The 18,979-nt window shown below is 43.4% G+C and overlaps 1 protein-coding gene across 2 annotated transcripts in view; it reads left to right on the forward strand.

The window, feature by feature from the left end:
- The first annotated feature begins 393 nt into the window (after nt 1-393).
- LOC138757128 (tyrosine-protein kinase JAK2-like) overlaps nt 394-18,979 on the forward strand; it is a 297,517-nt gene continuing 278,931 nt past the window's right edge. Inside the window, exon 1 of one of the 2 annotated variants that reach the window (XM_069923956.1) lies at nt 394-496. The gene's annotated coding sequence lies outside the window, so the exon portion shown is untranslated. The remainder of the gene's footprint in view (nt 497-18,979) is intronic. The other variant, XM_069923994.1, reaches the window with a different exon arrangement.

An 18,979-nucleotide genomic window follows, 5' to 3' on the forward strand; every position in this document is an offset into this window, starting at 1 on the left:
ACCACTTCAGCAGTGGCGTCGAGGAAATTATTAAAACAGTTCACCCACTGTTCGAAGAGTACAGATGGACCCAGGACCTGGGGGTCTACCTCTAGCTGATCGGAGTACAGCAACTTCTCCATTACCGGAGACCTTCAAAATCTTGTGTAATAAATTGATGAGCACTACCAGTTGCCCCAATAATCACAGAGATAAAGACTGAGGAGAATTATAGGCTTTATTACTCAAGAGACTGCTGGCCTGGGTCAAGGCTAGGGAAAATGAGGGGAGGAAGAGGGGACTCAACCTTTCTGGCCTGGGTCACATGGGAGGAGACCAGGGAGGAGTCTAGGAGAGGATGTCATCAGGAGGGCGGGCCAGCCTGTACATACAACCATATCATTACACAACTAAAGCCTGTTTGAGAGTCGAGTTGCTGGGAGCTGCAGTGAGTGTGACCAGCCTTTCGGCTGGCGAAGATGGCGTCAGGCCAAAGAAAACAGATTCTTTAAGCAAGGTACGAGTGTCAAGTTCAAGTGAGATGATTGATTTCAGTGGTGAATTAGCAAGTGTTGTAGAACAAGGACATACAAGGTTTGGAGAGGTTGCTTCAGACTATGAAGATGTTAAACATAAAACTAAAGCTGTACAAAAGGTTAAAAAGAACTCTGATGGTGGATTGCAACAGATGGTATGGAAAATGTGGAATTATATCAAAATGATGTGGAAAGTAATAGATTATTTAAGATCTAAGGTTAAAGATATGAATGAAAAATATGAGCGGTTATCAACAAATATGATGGAAGTACAAGAACAACAGAATGTGGAATATCAGAATATTATGAAGGTTTATGAAAAGGGTAAACGTATAAAGGAGAAGCTGAAAATTTTGGAGTCTGAAGTTAAGGAAGAAATTGTTGAGAGGAAGATAAATTCTGAAAAAATTGATAAGATGGAAAATTTTAGTAAGAGAAACAACATTAAGATTGTTGGCTTGGAAGAAGGAGAAGAAAAACACAACATGATTCAGTTTCTCCAAGGATGGATACCAAATATTCTGGGGGTGAATCAATTTGAAGGTCCAATTGAAATTGAAAAAGCACAAAGAGCCCTCAGATCATGACCGCAATCAAATGAGAAACCTCGCTCTATAGTAATTAAGTGTTCAAAACATTGAAACAAGGAAAATATTCTAGCCTTAGCAGCAAAAGAAGTAAGAATTTAAAAAAAGTCCACTTGAATATCATGGTTCGAAGGTTTTATTTTACCTGGATATTACTGCACAGCTGTTGGCTAAGAGGAGACAGTTTAATGAAGTTGAGAAGTCTTTGGGAAAAGGGATACAAGTTTACATTACGTTATCCAGAGACGATGAAGATTGTATTACCGAAAGGCAAAAATAATTTTTTTATGGATTACAAACAGGCATCAGATTTTGTGGAAATGTTACCTTCTAATAGGCCGAGTAAATGTGAAGGAATAATTTGCAATGAGACAATGGACTAGTAAATTAGAGACTCTGTTTTGATGTAATACCTGGGTGTGAAGGGTGCCGGGGTCCATCGGCTGCTGTTCATAGGCTCATTTGTGGCAATGAGCCACATCCGTACAATAGAGGGGGTTGCTGCTTTTCTCCTTAGTGCTAAGGGGGGGGGGGGGGGGCGAGGAAATTCCACTATATATATCTATGAATAGAGTTGTATTGATGTTTTATTTTACTTTAGAGCATTGATTCAATACTGAATTTAAATTGGATGTTGGAGAGATGTGAGATTTTTAGTGGATATATGATTAATTAGAATTATTGTTAGATATATTGGAATTTAACATTTAGAATTGATTTAAAATATAAGAGGTCCAATTGGAATTGAAATGCACATAGAACTCTCAGACCACGGACGGAATCAAATTAGATTTGGTGGAAACTTGACCTTTAATAGGCAGAGTAAATGAGAAAGAACTATTTGGAATGGGGCAATGGACTAGTAAATTAGAGACTTTGTTCTGATGTAATATTTGGGAGGTGAAAAGTGCCAGAGTCCATCGGCCGCTGTTTAAGGGCTTGTTTGTGGCAATGAGTCACATCTCGTATGATAATGTGGGGGGGGAGGGGGTGCTATATTCCTTAATGCTATAGAGGGAGTTCTATTATTATTTAATATATGTTTATGAATGGAGTTATATTGATTACATTGATGTTTTATTTTACTTTAGAGAATTGATTTAACACGGAATTTATCTTGGATTATGTAAGAGATATGAGATTCTTAATAGATATATGATTAATTAGGAGTAATATTAAATATATTAAAATTTAACATTTAGAATTGATTTAAAACATAAGATTTACATATTTGGATATGTTATAAATATGTTGGTTTATGTAAACTCTTAAAAATAATCCACTCTATTTTTTTCTTTTGTGCTTTCTTTCTTTTTTTGGGGGGGAGGGGGCATAAAAACAAAATTACATATAATTTTGCATCACTTCGATTGTAATGTATTGTTCAAGATAAAGAAACATTTTTATGTCTGATGCAAATGGAAAATAAAAAAAATAAAGGAACTGGTCTTTCTGATCTCCATGTATGTACTTACTTTAATGCCCATTACATCTTAATTTGCCTTTCTAAGTGCCTTGTTAATATTGCTATTGCATCTTTTTCCACCACTTCCCATCAGTGCATCTATGGCACTTTACACTATATAAAAAGAACTTGCCTTGTAAATCTCCTTTAATGGTTCTCTCTCTAACCTTAAACTCTGTTATCTTGGACTTGACATTTCCACCCTGGAGAAAAAAATTTGATAACGTACCCTAACTATGCCTCTCATAATTTGATATTCTTCCGTTAGGTTACTCCTCAATCTTCGATACTCTGATTAACATGATCCCAGTTTTTCGAATCACTCTTTATAGCTATTGATCTCTAATGCAGACAACTTGCACCCTTTCCAAAGCCTTAAGGATGGCCAAACTTTTAATTTTTAAGTTAGACAGATAGCACGGTAATAGGCCATTTCGGCCCACAAGCCTCTGCCATCCAATTAACCTACACCCCTTGTACATACACCTGAGCCAAAATGCCCTGTTACCATGCTGGTAACACCCCTGCTCTCCATCCTTCCTGTAATGTGGTGACCAATACTGCAAGCAATACTCTAAATGTAGCTAAACAAAAGTTTTATAAAACTGCAACACAATGCTTCAACTTTATATTTAAAGATCCTGCCTGATGAAGGTAAATATACCATAAGCCTTCTTTACCACCAATCTACTTGTGTTGCTTCTTTTAGGAAGATATGGACTTGCACCCCCAAATCCCTCTGTAAATCAATGCTTCCACTTACTGTATACTTTCTGTTGGGCACTACCAGTTGCCCCAATAACCACAAGGACAAAGACTGAGGGGAACTTATAGGCTTTATTGTACAGAAGACTTGATCTGGCCCAGATCCAAGCTAGAGAAGTGCAGGGAAGGGAGAGGTGGCCCGACCTTTATGGCCTGGGTCCCAGGGGAGGAGTCCAGGTGAGAGTATCATCAGGGGGCGGCCAGCCCAAGCCAATTAGTATACACAATCCATACCATTACATTCATCCCCTCATTTTAAACAGAAACCCCCTCCCCCCCCCCCCCACCTTTTGATACAAGAGAGGAGAGAGGAGTAGAAAAGGGAGGAAAAAAAATTATTTAGCTGGAGGTTTAGCTGCACCGGTGACTTCCTCCTTCTGCAGAACCGACGGAGGGCAGGCATGTCTGAGCTCTGCTGTTTGGGAGGGTAAGTGGTCCTGGAGTGGAAAGTCTGGGTCAGGTGATGTTTGAGGGCTCCTGGGAGGAAGGGGGATTTGATCCCTCCTGGAGGACCGACTCCTGGAGAGGAGAGCCGGCTGGCTCGGCCTTCAGTATTGCATTTCCGTGTGAGGTGACCTGCTCCGTGGGATGGGCAGTGGCAGCCAGGGCGGTTTCGGGATCCCCGGCCCTCGCTAGGTCTCGGATAGACACAGTGTCCTCCTGGCCCTCGGGGTACCTCACAAAAGCGTATTGTGGGTTGGCATGTATGAGGTGTACCGCTTCCACCAGTGGATCCATCTTATGGCCCCTCACGTGTCTCCGTAGCAGGACTGGCCTTGGGGTTGCCAGCCAAGGAGGAATGGAGGCACCTTTTGCCAATCTCCTAGGGAAAGCAGACAAACGTTCATGCAGGATGATGTTAGTCGCGGTGCATAGGAGCAATCGGATGGCGTGAAGCGCTTTGGGCAAAATGTCCTGCCAGTGGGACACCGGCATGTTTTTGGACCTAAGGGCCAGAAGCACTGCCTTCCAGAGAGAGGCATTCTCCCTTTCCACCTGGCCATTACCCCTGGGGTTATAGCTGGTGGTCTTGCTGGTGGCTATGTCTCTAGCCAAGAAGTACTATCACAGTTCCTCACTCATGAACGAGGTCCCCCGATTGCTGTGGATGTACTCGGGGTACCTGAACAGGGTGAAGATAATGCGCAGCGCCTTGATTACCGTCGCTAAGGTCATATCCGGGCAGGGAATAGCAAAAGGGATCCTGGAGAACTCGTCCACCACCGTCGCGAAGTAGGCATTCCTATTTTTAGTGGGCAGGGAGCCCTTGAAATCGACACTGAGCCATTCAAAAGGGCTTGTGGCCTTAATGAGATGTGGCTGATAGAACTGTGTCTTACATTCAGTGCAGATCTGGCAGCATCTGGTAGTGGACCAGACGTCCTCAAAGGAGTATGGAAGGTTCCGAGTCTTGATGAAATGCTCTAACTTTGTGACTCCGGGGTGGCACAGACTGTTGCGGAGTGTCTGGAGACAGTCAAGATGTGCACTGGTGCACGTCCTCCAGGATAGGACCTCTGGGGGAATCATTGAGTTTACCTGGTCGGTACAAGATGTCATAATTATAGGTGGAGAGCTCGATTCTCCACCTAAGAATCTTGTCATTCTTGATTTTACCCCTCCCTTTAGTATTAAACATGAAGGCCATGGCCCTCTGGTCTGTCAGCAAGGTAAAATATTTACCGGCCAGGTAATGTTGCTAGTGGCGCACTGCCTCAACGATCGCTTGGGCCTCCTTCTCACCCAAGGAGTGATGTACCTCAGGACCGTGTAGGGTGTGGGAGAAAAAAGCTACTGGCCTGCCTGCCTGGTTAAGAATGGCGGCCAGTGCGAAATCAGAAGCATCGCTCGCCACCTGAAACAGGTGGCCTTTGCAATGTCTCCTCGGATCTGGTGGAATGCAGCTTGGGTTTCCGCCGATAACAAGAAAGTTGTGGACTTAATCAGGGGGTGGGCTTTATTGGTGTATTTGGGCACCCATTGTGCATAGTAAGAAAACAGCCCCAGGCATCTTTAGGGTGTTTGGGACTGGGAGCTCCATAAGGGGTCGCATGCGGTCGGGGTTCGGGGCAATGACACCATGTGCCACAACACAACCAAAAAGGACCAGATGGTCTGTGTTGAACACGTACTTCTCCTTATTGTACGTCAAGTTGAGAGACTTGGCCATACGTAAGAACTTTGCAAGGTTGGCGTCATGGTCCTGCTGGTCGTGGCCGCAGATGGTGACATTGTCAAAATATGGAAATGTCACCATCAGCTTGTGCTCCTTCACCATCTGATCCATGAGCCTCTGAAAAGCAGAGACACTGTTAGTAACACCAAAAGGCACCCGCAGGATGTGAAAAAGTCTGCCATCAGCCTCAAAACCCGTGTAGAGCTGGTCGCTCGGGCGAAGAGGGAGTTGATGATAAGCCGACTTGAGGTCAATGGTTGAGAAGACTCTGTATTGTGCAACCTTATTGACCAAGTCGTCTATTCGGGGTAGAGGGTGCACATCCAACTGGGTGAAGCAGTTGATGGTTTGATTATAATCATTCACCATCCGGGGCTTGCCCGCCTCTCTGACCACGAGGACCTGCGCCCTCCAGGGGCTTGAGCTAAGGGCTATGATCCCCTCCGCCAAGAGTGTCTGAACCTCAGCCCGGATGAACAGCATATCCTCAGTGCTATAGCGCCTACTCTTGGTGGTGATCGGTTTACAGTCCGGGGTGAGGTTCGCAAATAATGAGAGAGGGCCACCCACAGGGTGGTGAGGCTGCGTCGGTGCCAGAGGCTGGGTGCTCGATTGGGGGAAGGTCCATAAGCTGCAGGTTGCAAATGGTGAGCGGTGGTTGGGCATCCCCGAATGCTATCATCATGCTCCTGAACTGACACTGGAAGTCAAGGACCAGGAGGATCAGCGCACAGAGCTGGGGCATGACCAACAACAAGAAATCATTATAACACTTCCCCCCCCACCCCCACCACCATCAGTAATGCCACACAGTACCCCTGGATACAAGTCCGCTGGTCTTTTGCCACCATTGACATGGACCCGGTCATTGACCAAATGGGGATTGAGAGTCTACGGGCCACCTCAGGGTGGATAAAAATTTCAGTATTGCCACTATTGAAGAGGCAGTTCGATTTGTGCCCATTCACCTCGATCTGCATCATGAAGTTCATGATCGGGTGAGTGCTGGCTTGATCTAAGGGGATCGATGCCAGAATGGGTGCGTCATCTTCATCGTCGGTGGGGAGGCCTGATGCCCAAGATGGCAGCCTCCATGTTGACCACGCTGCCAATGCTGGTGAAGAAGGCGGAAATGATGCCGTCTGGGGAGGAAGTGATGTCACTGGTGAGAGTTTCCACTGCGCAGAGGATGGCGGTGGGAGCGGGTAAAATGGCACCTGGCTCCGGAAGCTCCTCGGCTATACATGCCACCCTGCTCTGAAATGGGGCTCTGGACCTGCAAACTCATTGGTAGTTGCCCTTTTTCCTGCAGCCTGAGCAGGTAGCTCCTTTCGCAGGGCAGAGACGTCGTGGATGTCTTGCCTGCCCACAGAAGTTGCACCTCTATGATCCCAATGCTACTGCAGCCACAGTCGGGTCAGCCGTCCCCGAAGCCGACTCTCAGGATGGCGGCCTTCGTGGCGGCGCGTACTGGGTAGGACCGCTTCTGCCCGCGATCGACTCCACGTGGCGCTGGGCCGAGTCTAAGGTCCTGGCCAGTTGGATCACCTATTTCAGTGGGAGTTGATCCTCCTCGAGGAGACGCTGCCAAATATAGTCCATCCTCAACCCCGCCATCCAAGCGTCCCAGAACAGGACTTCTGCGCACTGAGCCCCCGGCACAGGGACCGTGGGGGTTCCCCAAACTGTCTTTTCCCAGTGTGATCAGGGCTCGAACGAACTCTCCTACTGACTCACCAGGCTGCTGTTTTCTGGACGCCAGGAGGTAATGGGAGTAGATCTCATTGATCTTGGGCTTATATAGGGCCTGCAGCTCAGCCATCGCCTCTGTTTAGGTCGTGCAGCTTCTGATGGCCTGGAAAGCCCTCTGGCTGACTCTTGCCTCTTGGACTTTCAGCCTCTTCTCATCTGAATCTGCCACTCCAGCAGTGGCCTCCAGAAAGTTAGTGAAGCAATTGACCCACTGCTCGAAGAGATCTGATACACCCGGGACTTGGGGATTCACTTCTAGCTGATTGGAGTGCAGCAATTCTCCATTATCGGAGACATTAAGTTTCTGTCCAATAAATTGTTGGGTACTACCAGTTGCCCCAATAATCACAATGGCAAAGACTGAGGGAAACGATAGGCTTTATTGTGCAGAAGACTTGAGCTGGCCCGGATCCAAGCTAGGGAAGTGCAAGGAAGGGAGAGGTGACCCGACCTTTATGGCCTGGGTCCCAGGAGAGGAGCCCAGGTGAGAGTGTCATCAGGGGGTGGGCCAGCCCAAGCCAATTCGTACACACAATCCATACCATTACACTTTCCTTCTGACTTTCTTTACTAACTTACACATTCCACATATTGTTATAAGTTCTAGGCAAGGATTCTTTGGAGAATAAATGTTCCTTCATTCATGAACTTGAAAACACTACAATTATCAAAAGAACTTAACTGGGTCAATTATGTCAACCATATTGGTACCACAGAAAGGCAAAGGTGGGAAGTGGCTCATGAAATAAAGCTCAAACTCATCTGCCATCTTCAAAGGTAAAAGGTTAATGGAGTTCTTATGTGGGTGAATGCAATCATTGCATTTCAAGAAACACACACAGGCCAGAGAAGGATCTCCTCACAAGAAAATTCAAAACATAATCTGCCAGAGCAGATCACCTTACCTCTCAGGAGCCTGCCTTCCATTCAAAAATGTTATTGCTAATCTGATATCTAGTCTTTTTTAAACATTTTTATGTACTTCAAGCATTTCCCCAGAAGTTAACGCCATTAACTTTTGCAAATTTCTACAACTAATAAAACTAATTATTACTTTTTTCATAATTTGCCTGATTTCTCGCATCACAGCCACCCATAATTTTCCAAAGTCCATGCCATAAATTAAGACTGGAATTCACTGTCTATGTATTGTTCAGATGGCTGGCTCCTCCCCTGGCTCCACCCTCACCTACCCCAATATAAACCCTGGTTTTCCAGCCTTACCTCAGATTCACCTGAGGACTATTGTGTCTACTGAGCTATCAAAAACATGTTTGTACTCCTCATTTGTCTGTTAGTGGATTCAGTCGCGTTACAATTTTAATAGCTCAACTTTGAAGCTAGGCATGCTCCAGATCGACCCTCTGTCCCCTGAGGCCCAGGAGGAGTTCACCTACTGGCTGGAGTGCTTCCAGTCCTACCTGACAGCTACACAAGTCGTCTTCACCTCTGTCTTCTGCCGCCAGGATGATGTCACTTCTTCCTTCTTCCACTGATGTGACAATGTGGTCAACATGGAGGCCACCACCTTTTCGATCAGACCTCCCCTCCAACAGCGATGACAATGACCCGATCCTGGCCTCCATGACTCTGAACCAGGGCAGCCCTCATCTGATTGCCCACTCGATGATGGAGATCGAAGTAAATGGGGAAAGGATGAACTGCCTGTGTGTCAGTGGGAATACAGAGAGTTTTATGCAGAAACTCACTCTCTCTCTGTCAGACCCATGAGCGGTACCATCTCTATGGCCACAAAGGACCAATCCGCTGAGATCCGGGGTACTGTGTAGCTTCGTTAATGGTTGGGGGGTGGTGATGAATGTTATGATAACTTTCATTTGCTTGTAATACTACCGCTGTGCACCAATACTCCTGGGCCTTGACTTCCAGAGCCAGTTTAGGAGCGTGACAATGGTGTTCGAAGGACCACAACCACCCTTAATGGTACACAAACCCAACTCACAGCCCCCTCCCCCCAGCAGCTGGCCCCCACATGTGGCCTCTCCACCCTCTGCATTTCCCCTCCATCATTATTTGAGAACATGACCCTGGCCTGCAGACCCATCGCGGTGAAAAGCAGACGCTATAGCGCCGAGGACAAGGCATTTATAAAGTCCAAGGTGCAGTGACTCCAGGTGGAGGGGATCATAGCTCCAAGTTTGAGCCCATGGAAAGCCCAATTCATGGTGGTCGGGCAGGAGCAAAACCCCTATGGTGATCAATTACAACAAGACGGTCAACACTTCACCCAACTAGATGCTTATCCCTCCCCCGGATAGCCAACATGGTCAATAAAATAGCCCAGTACAAAGTATACTCCATGATCGACCTGAAGTTAGCATACCATTGGCTCCCCCTTTGCCCGGAGGACTGCAAATATACTGCCTTCAAAGTGGATGGCAAACTTTATCACTTCCTCAGGGTGCCCTTCAGAGTCACCAATGAGGTCTCAGTGTTCCAAAGGGAGATGGATCAGATAGAAGACAGGCATAAACTGATGGCGATGTTCCCCTACTTTGACAATGTCACTAACTGCGACTATGACCAACAGGATCACGACGCAAACCTGGCGAAATTTCTCCGCTCAGCCAAGTCCCTTAATTTGACTTATAACAACGAGAAGTGTATGTTTAGTACCACTTGCCTGGCACTCCTTGGATGTGTCGTGGTGCATGGTGTCATTACCGCCACATGGCTCATTTCGTCAAGGCACGCAACCTGCCATACTCTGTTGAGGACATCAGGGAAATGACAACATCCTGCCAGGTCTGCATGGACTGCAAGCTGCACTTCTACCACCCTGGCAAAGAGCACCTGTTAAAGGCATCCTGGCCCTTCGAATGACTCCATGTCAACTTCAAGGGTCCCCTCCATTCCACCAATGGAAACATGTACTTTCTCAATATCACTGACGAGTAGGAGGAATCGCATGATGGAATAGTGGCCGGTCAGGAAAACCAGCCCTCTCCAGGAAAATAGGAAAAAAAGTTAGGGAAAAGCAAAGCATGACAGAAATAGAGCACAAGAAAGAGAAGATAAAGATACAGAAAAGAGAAAGAAGATGGGTTCCAAGAAGGAGAAAGTAAGAACAGCTGGAAAAAAGGAAGTAAAGAAGTCGCCGGAGAAGAAGGAAGAAGGCCTTACCTGCAGGAAGGAACAGGACTCTGTGGTGACGAGGAGCACCCGACCCTCGAGGACAGTGCCTGCCCTACAGAGTCGTGACCCACAGTACACTACAAAAATGGCTCTCGGAGCCAAACAAAAGTGCACAATCAGAGAAGAAAGAGGACACTGGCGGGAGGGGGGCTCAGCAGAGAAGCAGGCTGTCACAGACCGAGCAGCTGAGAGCCACCCGACACCAGGGCTCTCAGCTGGAAGATAAGGAAGACAGCAGAAGAGGGTGTGACAAAACAGATGTGGAAGACAGACGGAGGGAAGATCGACAAGAAGACCAATGTCAAGAAGCACAACAGATGAGCAGCCCAAGAGGGGAGGACCAGCAAGAAGAGCCCCAGCAAGAAGAGGCCCGACAAAGAGATACAAGCAGCTCATCAGGAAAAACAGAAGAGACACAGACAGAGAAGAAGAGGAAGAAGAAGACCAAGATCTTCACAGAGAAATAGAAGGTAAAACTGATGGACAAAGAGAAATAAAACTGATGAACAGAATATAGATAAAGTCTTTTTTGAAGAACAAATGAGATCACTAAAGAATGGTTGTCATTAGAGTTTAATGCAATTAAAAGGAAAATGAAAAGAACAGAAGATAAAATGCAAAGGTTAGAACTGGTAATGACAGAAATAGGGAAAAGACTAAAGAGTGTGGAAGAGCGGGAAATGGCTGTAGAAATGGAAGTGAATGACTTAAGAGAAAAATTGGAAGTAAGTGACGAAAAAAATTAAAGAGACACAAGAGTTGTTATCTCAGAAAATTGATATATTGGAAAATTATAGTAGGCGAAACAACATAAAAATAGTGGGCCTGAAGGAGAGTGAAGAAGGCACAGACATGAAGAAATTTATAAAAGGATGGATCACAAAGGTCCTGGGAACAACAGAAATGCAGGAAGAAATGGAAATAGAAAGGGCACACAGAGCATGAGCTCCAAACCACAGGCACATCAAAAACCAAGATCCATCTTAGTAAAATTTTTGAGATATACGACAAGAGAAAATATACTGGAATGGGCAAGAAATAAAATTAGAGAAGATAATAAACCATTGGAATACAAGGGTCAAAAAATATTTTTTTACCCAGACATAAGTTTTGAACTCTTAAGGAGGAAGGAATTTAATACAGCGAAATCAACTTTATGGAAAAAAGGTTACAAATTCATATTAAGACATCCAGCCATGCTTAAAATATTTATACCCAGGGAGCAAAACAGACTGTTCTCGGATCTAGAGAAAGCGCAAGAATTTGCAGAACGTTTGCAGGACAGGAGAAGAGATGTAACAAGAATGAAGAATGGTGATAAAGTATATATAAAGATATAAAAACAATGTATATGTAAAGAAATAAAGAGGGAAAACAGAAGGGAAGGAAGGGAGTAATGGGGAAAAAAAGAAGAGAGAGCTTTGTTATGTGTTTAAAAAAAAGAGTTTTCTGGAGAGGGCTGGGAGGAGGGGAAATAACTGTCACCTCAAAATCAGTTGACGCTGCGAACAAGATCGCAACCCAAATGAAAAGGGGAGTTGTGGTTGCCTGGCAAGGAGTATGGGGCAACTCAGAGAAGGGGGGGGACTTTTGGGGTTAAGGTATTAGTGAATGTGGGAACTGCGGGGGTACTTTATGTCTTAAATGTGTGGTCATATATTAAGTGTAATAAGAGAAAACTAAGAGATGAAAATGGGGAAAAGGGGGATGAAGGTGGAAAAGAAGTGGAAAAGAGATGTATGCAAGATATAAGATGGCCATGTTGAACTATATGACTATAAACATTAATGGAATACATAACCAAATTAAAAGGAAAAGGCTACTAAATTTATTGAAGAATGAAAAAATAGATATAGCATTTGTGCAGGAAATGCAACTAACTGAAGCAGAACATAATAAACTAAAGAGAGACTGGGTAGGAAACGTAATAGCAGCATCCTATAATTCAAAAGCTAGAGGTGTAGCCATACTAGTTAACAAAAATGTACCAATCAAAATAGAGGAGGAAATAATAGATCTGGCAGGGAGGTATGCAATGATAAAGTGTCAGATATACTTATAATTTTGGAATTCGCTCAATATATACGCACCTAATAAGGAGGATCAAAAGTTTATGCAGGATATTTTTTTGAAGATTGCAGACACACAGGGAAATATATTGATAAGGAGGAGATTTTAACCTTAATTTGGACCCAATGTTAGATAGAACTGGACAAAAGACAAGTAAAAAGAATAAAGTAGCCAAATTTATGCTTGAATCAATGCAGGAAATGAAACTTATGGATATATGGAGGAGGCAACACTCAAGAGAGAAGGAATTTTCATATTATTTGAGTAGGCACAAAACTTACTCAAGGATTGATATGTTTTTGTTTTCAGTCCATGTTCAAGGGAGATTTAGGAAAACTGAATATAAAGCTAGATTACTATCAGATCATTCACCCCTATTATTAGCAATAAAACTGGAGGACATCCCACCAAGAACACATAGACGGAGGTTAAACTCCATGCTACTTAAAAGACAGGAATTTAGGGAGTTTATTGAATGCCAAATTATATTATGGGACGCAATGAAAGCCTTCATTTGAGGGCAGATAATAAGTTAGGTGACTGAGATGAAAAAGGATTACAATCGGGAAATAGAGCAGTTGGAAAGGGAGATAGTAAGTACAGAAAAGGAATTAGTAAAAAGGGATGATATAACGAAAAGGAGAGAACTGGTGGACAAAAAAAATTAAACACGAAACATTACAAATGTACAAGGTGGAGAAGAACATAATGAAAACAAAGCAAAAGTATTATGAGCTAGGAGAAAAAACACATAAAAAATTAGCCTGGCAACTTAAAACAGAACAAGCTAAAAGAACGATACTGGCATCAAGGAAAAAGGACAAACAAATTACATATAATCCAAAAGAGATTAATGAAAATTTTAAGGAATTTTATGAACAATTGTATCAAATTGAGAATAAGGGGAAAGATGATAAAATAGAGGAAGTTTTAGCTAAAATTGAACTGCCAAAATTGCAAGAAGAGGAACAAAACAAATTAATAAAACCATTTGAAATAGAGGAAGTACAGGATACATTAAAAAAGCTACCGAACAATAAAACACCAGGAGAGGATGGATTTCCAATCGAATTTTATAAAACATTTAAAGAGTTATTAATTCCTCCTCTCCTGGAAGTAATGAACCAGATAGAAGAAACACAAAACTTGCCAGATTCATGTTAGACAGCAATAATTACAGTAATACCAAAGATGGTGAAGGATCAACTAATACCAGCATCATATAGACCAATATCTCTACTAAACTCAGACTATAACATAATAGCGAAATTATTAGCAAACAGATTGGCCGATTATGTACCTAAAATAGTAAAACAATATCAAACTGGATTTATTAAGAAAAGATGAACAGTGGACAATGTCTGCGAATGAATTAATCTAATTCAAGCAGTTCAAGGAAATAAAAAAAACAAGAAACCAGTGGCTGTTGGTCTAGATGCAGAAAAAACCTTTGACAGAGTAGAGTGGAATTACTTAGTTTTAGAAATTCAATCTACCTGAAAAATATATAAATTGGATTAAAGCATTGTATAATGGAATGTTGGTAAAGGTAACGGTAAATGGATATGTATCGAGTCACTTTAAATTAAGTAGGTCAACTAGACAGGGATGTCCACTATCCCCCTCATTGTTCACCTTAGCAATAGAACTTTTGGCAGAACTGATAAGAATAGAAAATAAAATAAAAGGGATAACAATAAAGGAGGAGTATAAAATCAGCTTATTTTCCAATGACATCATAGTATACCTAACAGAACCAGAGGTATCAGTAAAAGAAATACATAAGAAATTGAAGGAATATGGAGAAATATTGGGGTATGAGATCAATGCAAATAAAAGTGAAGTGATGCCAATGAGTAACGCAGACTATACAGAATTTTAAAAAGAATCACCATTTAAATGGCAAGCACAAGCAATCCGATACCTAAGGATCAGGTTAGATAATAACTTAAGCCATTTGTACAAACTAAATTATCAGCCACTATTAAAGAAATTGGAGGAAGACTTAGAACAATGGAAAGAATTACCGCTAACGTTGATAGGGAGGGTAAACTGCATTAAAATGAACATGTTCCCAAAGATACAATACTTATTTCAAACATTACCAATTCCCTTAACAGAAAAATTATTTAAAGAACTAAAGAGAATAATAAGGAAATTCTTGTGGAAAGGGAGGATTCCAAGGGTAGCGTTAGATAAATTAACAGAGAGGTATAATCGAGGTGGTTTACAGTTACCAAATTTTAGAAATTATTATAGAGCCGTACAATTGAGGTATTTATCAGATTTTTACCAGACAAGGAAAAAACCAGACTGGACTAAGATAGAACTAGATAAAATAAGGGAAAAGATACCGGAACATATACTTAATAAGTGGGATAAAAAGATGGTGCGATATAAAAACTCACTAGTACTGCATCATTTACTTAATACATGGAAGAAGATCCACTTAGAAATGAAAAAAAATGAATGATCAAATACCAAAATTACTATTGACACAAGATCCGCTAAATCCTTTTACAATAGACAACCTTTCCTTTAGAGAATGGGAGAGAGAAAAGGAATCAAAAGAATAGAAAACTGTTTTTTGGGAAATAACTTTTTAACATTTGAACAGTTGAAGTACAAATATGGAATAACTCATGGTATAATGTTTGCATATCATCAATTGAAAGCGTATTTAAAGGATAAATTGGGAAACAGCTTGAGATTACCTGAAGGAAGCAGCTTTGAATATGTGATTACAGACACAATGATAATCAAAAGATTTATAACCAACATGTACATTAAGCTGCAAGATAAGGAAAATGAAATAAACTATAAACCTAAGCAGAAGTGGGAAAAGGATCTAAATATAAAGATAAAAAATGAAGTATAGGAAAAGTTATGTTCTGGAATTATGAAGAATACAATAAACACAAGATTAGCATGTAATAGTATAATTGGTTACACAGGGTATATATCACTCCTCAAAAATTTAAAAAAATGGGATTCAAAATTATCAGATAGATGTTTTCACTGTAAGAAGGAAATGGGAACAACATTACCATGCAACTTGGGCATGTACGAAAGTAAATACGTTTTGGGAAGAATTAAACCAGATACTAAATAAAATTTTTTTAAAATACCAAAAATATCAGAGATAATTCTTTTAAGTAACATAAGAAGTCGAGAATTAGGCCTCAAATAATTGGATAAAGTGCAAAAAAATTCATTATGATAGCCTTAGCGATAGCAAAAAAATGTACAATGTCAACTTGGAAAATGAAAGAGAGCATGAGAATGAAAGAATGTATTCCATTGGAAAAAATAAAGTCATAATGCTTGAACAAATTTGGGAACCATACATGGAACATATCAGAGAGCTTGCCTATGACCTCCATCCCCTAAAATGAGAATGAAAATGATAAGAAGACAAAAACGACTAGATTCCGTGTGTAGATGACGCATTTTTCTTGTTTATTTTCCTTTGTGTGAATATATCGTTTTATGATTTTATTGTATTGTATATGTTGAATATTTATGGGTATTGGAGGGGGATGAGTAGAGGGGAGGGAGGGAAGGGGGGCGAAAGGGGAGAAAAGACCGCTGTGTAAATTTAATGAGATACGTTTGTACATATTTTGGTTGTTATGGTTCACAGTGTGAAAAAAAAATTATAAAAAAAACAATTGACAAGTACTCATGTTTTCCATTCGCCATCTCCTGCCCAGACACAATGACCACCATGGTCATCAGGGCCTTCCACTCTATTTCGCCCTGTTCGGGTATCCCAGCTATATCCATAGTGACCAGGTGTCATCATTTATAAGCAAAGAGCTATGCCAATACCTGCTCGTAACGGGCATCGCCTCAAGTAGGATGACTAGCTACAATCCCCAGGGAATGGACAAGTTTAAAAAGAGAATGCGACTGTACGGAAGGCCATGAAATTTGCTCTCCAGTCCAAAGGCCTTCCAGACTCATGCTGGCAAGAAGTCCTACCCATGGCATTCCACTCCATAAGGTCAGGAGTGACCAACGTGACTCCTCACTTACTTATTTTTATGTTCCAGTGGGAATCCACATCTGGGACTACTCTCCTGGCTTGGCTGATGGTACCAGGGCCAGTCCTGCAGAGAAAGGATGTGAGGAGGAGCAAGACAGACCCCGTGATCGAGAGGGTGCACCTGCTGCACACCAATCCAACATATGCCTATGGGGCATACCCTGATGGCAGAGAGGACACTGTCTCGATTAGAGACCTGGCACCTGACGGAACTGAGGATCCAGTGCCTCAAGTCAGCAGCGTGGATTCGATGCTTGCGGACTCTACCAGCTCAAGTACTTCGATGTTGGTGATGAAGTCGCTCCAATGAATGTTGAGGATGGAGCGGAGACAACGCTGGTGGAAGCGTTCTAGGAGCCGTAGGTGATGCCGGTAGAGGACCCATGATTCAGAACCGAATAGGAGTGTGGGTATGACAATGGCTCTGTATACGCTAATCTTTGTGAGGTTTTTCAGTTGGTTGTTTTTCCAGACTCTTTTGTGTAGTCTTCCAAAGGCGCTATTTGCCTTGGCGAGTCTGTTGTCTATCTCGTTGTCGATCCTTGTATCTGATGAAATGGTGCAGCCGAGATAGGTAAACTGGTTGACCGTTTTGAGTTTAGTCTGCCCGATGGAGATGTGGGGGGGCTGGTAGTCATGGTGGGGAGCTGGCTGATGGAGGACCTCCGTTTTCTTCAGTCTGACTTCCAGGCCAAACATTTTGGCAGTTTTCCGCAAAACAGGACGTCATGCGCTGAAGAGCTGGCTCTGAATGGGCAATTAAAGCGGCATCCTCTGCAAAGAGTAGTTCACGGACAAGTTGCTCTTGTGTCTTGGTGTGAGCTTGCAGGCGCCTCAGATTGAAGAGACTGCCATCCGTGCGGTACCGGATGTAAACAGCGTCTTCATTGTTGAGGTCTTTCATGGCTTGTTTCAGCATCATGCTGAAGAAGATTGAAAAGAGGGTTGGTGCGAGAACGCAGCCTTGCTTCACACCATTGTTAATGGAGAAGGGTTCAGAGAGCTCATTGCTGTATCTGACCCGCCCTTGTTGGTTTTCGTGCAGTTGGATAACCATGTTGAGGAACTTTGGGGGGCATCCGAGGCGCTCTAGTATTTGCCAAAGCCCTTTCTTACTCACGGTGTCGAAGGCTTTGGTGAGGTCAACAAAGATGATGTAGAGTCCTTTGTTTTGTTCTCTGCACTTTTCTTGGAGCTGTCTGAGGACAAAGACCATGTCAGTAGTTCCTCTGTTTGCGCGAAAGCTGCACTGTGATTCTGGGAGAACATTTTCGGCGACACTAGGTATTATTCTATTTAGGAGAATCCTAACGAAGATTTTGCCTGCAATGGAGAGCAGCGTGATTCCCCTGTAGTTTGAGCAGTCCGATTTCTCGCCTTTGTTTTTGTACAGGGTGATGATGATGGCATCACGAAGGTCCTGAGGCAGCTTTCCTTGGTCCCAGCAGAGCTTGAAAAATTCATGAAGTTTGGCATGCAGAGTTTTGCCGCCAGCCTTCCAGACCTCTGGGGGGGGGGATTCCATCCATACCTGCTGCTTTGCCAATTTTCAGTTGTTCAATTGCTTTATATGTCTCTTCCCGGGTGAGGACCTCATCCAGCTCTAGCCTTAAGGGCTGTTGAGGGAGCTGGAGCAGGACGGATTCTTGGACTGAGCGGTTGGTATTGAAAAGTGATTGGAAACTTTCGGACCATCGGTTGAGGATGGAGATCTTGTTGCTGAGGAGGACTTTGCCGTCTGAGCTGCACAGCGGGCTTTGGACTTGGGGCGAGGGGCCGTACACAGCCTTTAGAGCCTCGTAAAAACCCCTGAAGTCGCCAATGTCTGCACTGAGCTGGGTTCATTTGGCGAGGCTAGTCCACCACTCATTTTGGATCTCCTGGAGTTTGCGCTGAAAATGGCTGCTTGCGTGATGGAAGGCTCGTTTCTTTTCTGGCCAGGACAGCTTTGCAAGGTGAGCCTGGTGGGCAGCTCGCTTCTTTGCCAGCAGCTCCTGGATTTCCTGGTTGTTTTCATCGAAATAGTCCTTGTTTTTACTGGAGGAGAAGCCCAGTATCTCTTCAGTGGATTGCAGTATGGCAGTCTTCAGCTGATCCCATACGGTTTCAGGGGACGAGTCTGTGAGGCGGATTGCATCCTCGAGCTTTGCTTTGAGGTTTGCCTGGAAGTTTCCTCTCACTTCGACTGACTGCAAGTTTCCAACATTGAACCTTTTTTTGGGGGCTTTACTGTTCCTGGACTTTGGCTTGAAGTGAAGGTTGAGCTTGCAGCGAACCAGCCGGTGGTCAGTGTGGCATTCCGTGCTGGGCATAACCCTGGTGTGGAGGACATCTCGTTTGTCTCTTTCACGCACCAGGATGTAGTCCAGGAGGTGCTAGTGTTTGGATCGGGGATGCATCCAGGTAGTCTTCAGGCTGTCCCTCTGCTGAAAAAGGGTGTTTGTA

This window comes from Narcine bancroftii, chromosome 1 (assembly GCF_036971445.1).
Source record: "Narcine bancroftii isolate sNarBan1 chromosome 1, sNarBan1.hap1, whole genome shotgun sequence".
Taxonomy (NCBI): Eukaryota; Metazoa; Chordata; class Chondrichthyes; order Torpediniformes; family Narcinidae; genus Narcine; species Narcine bancroftii.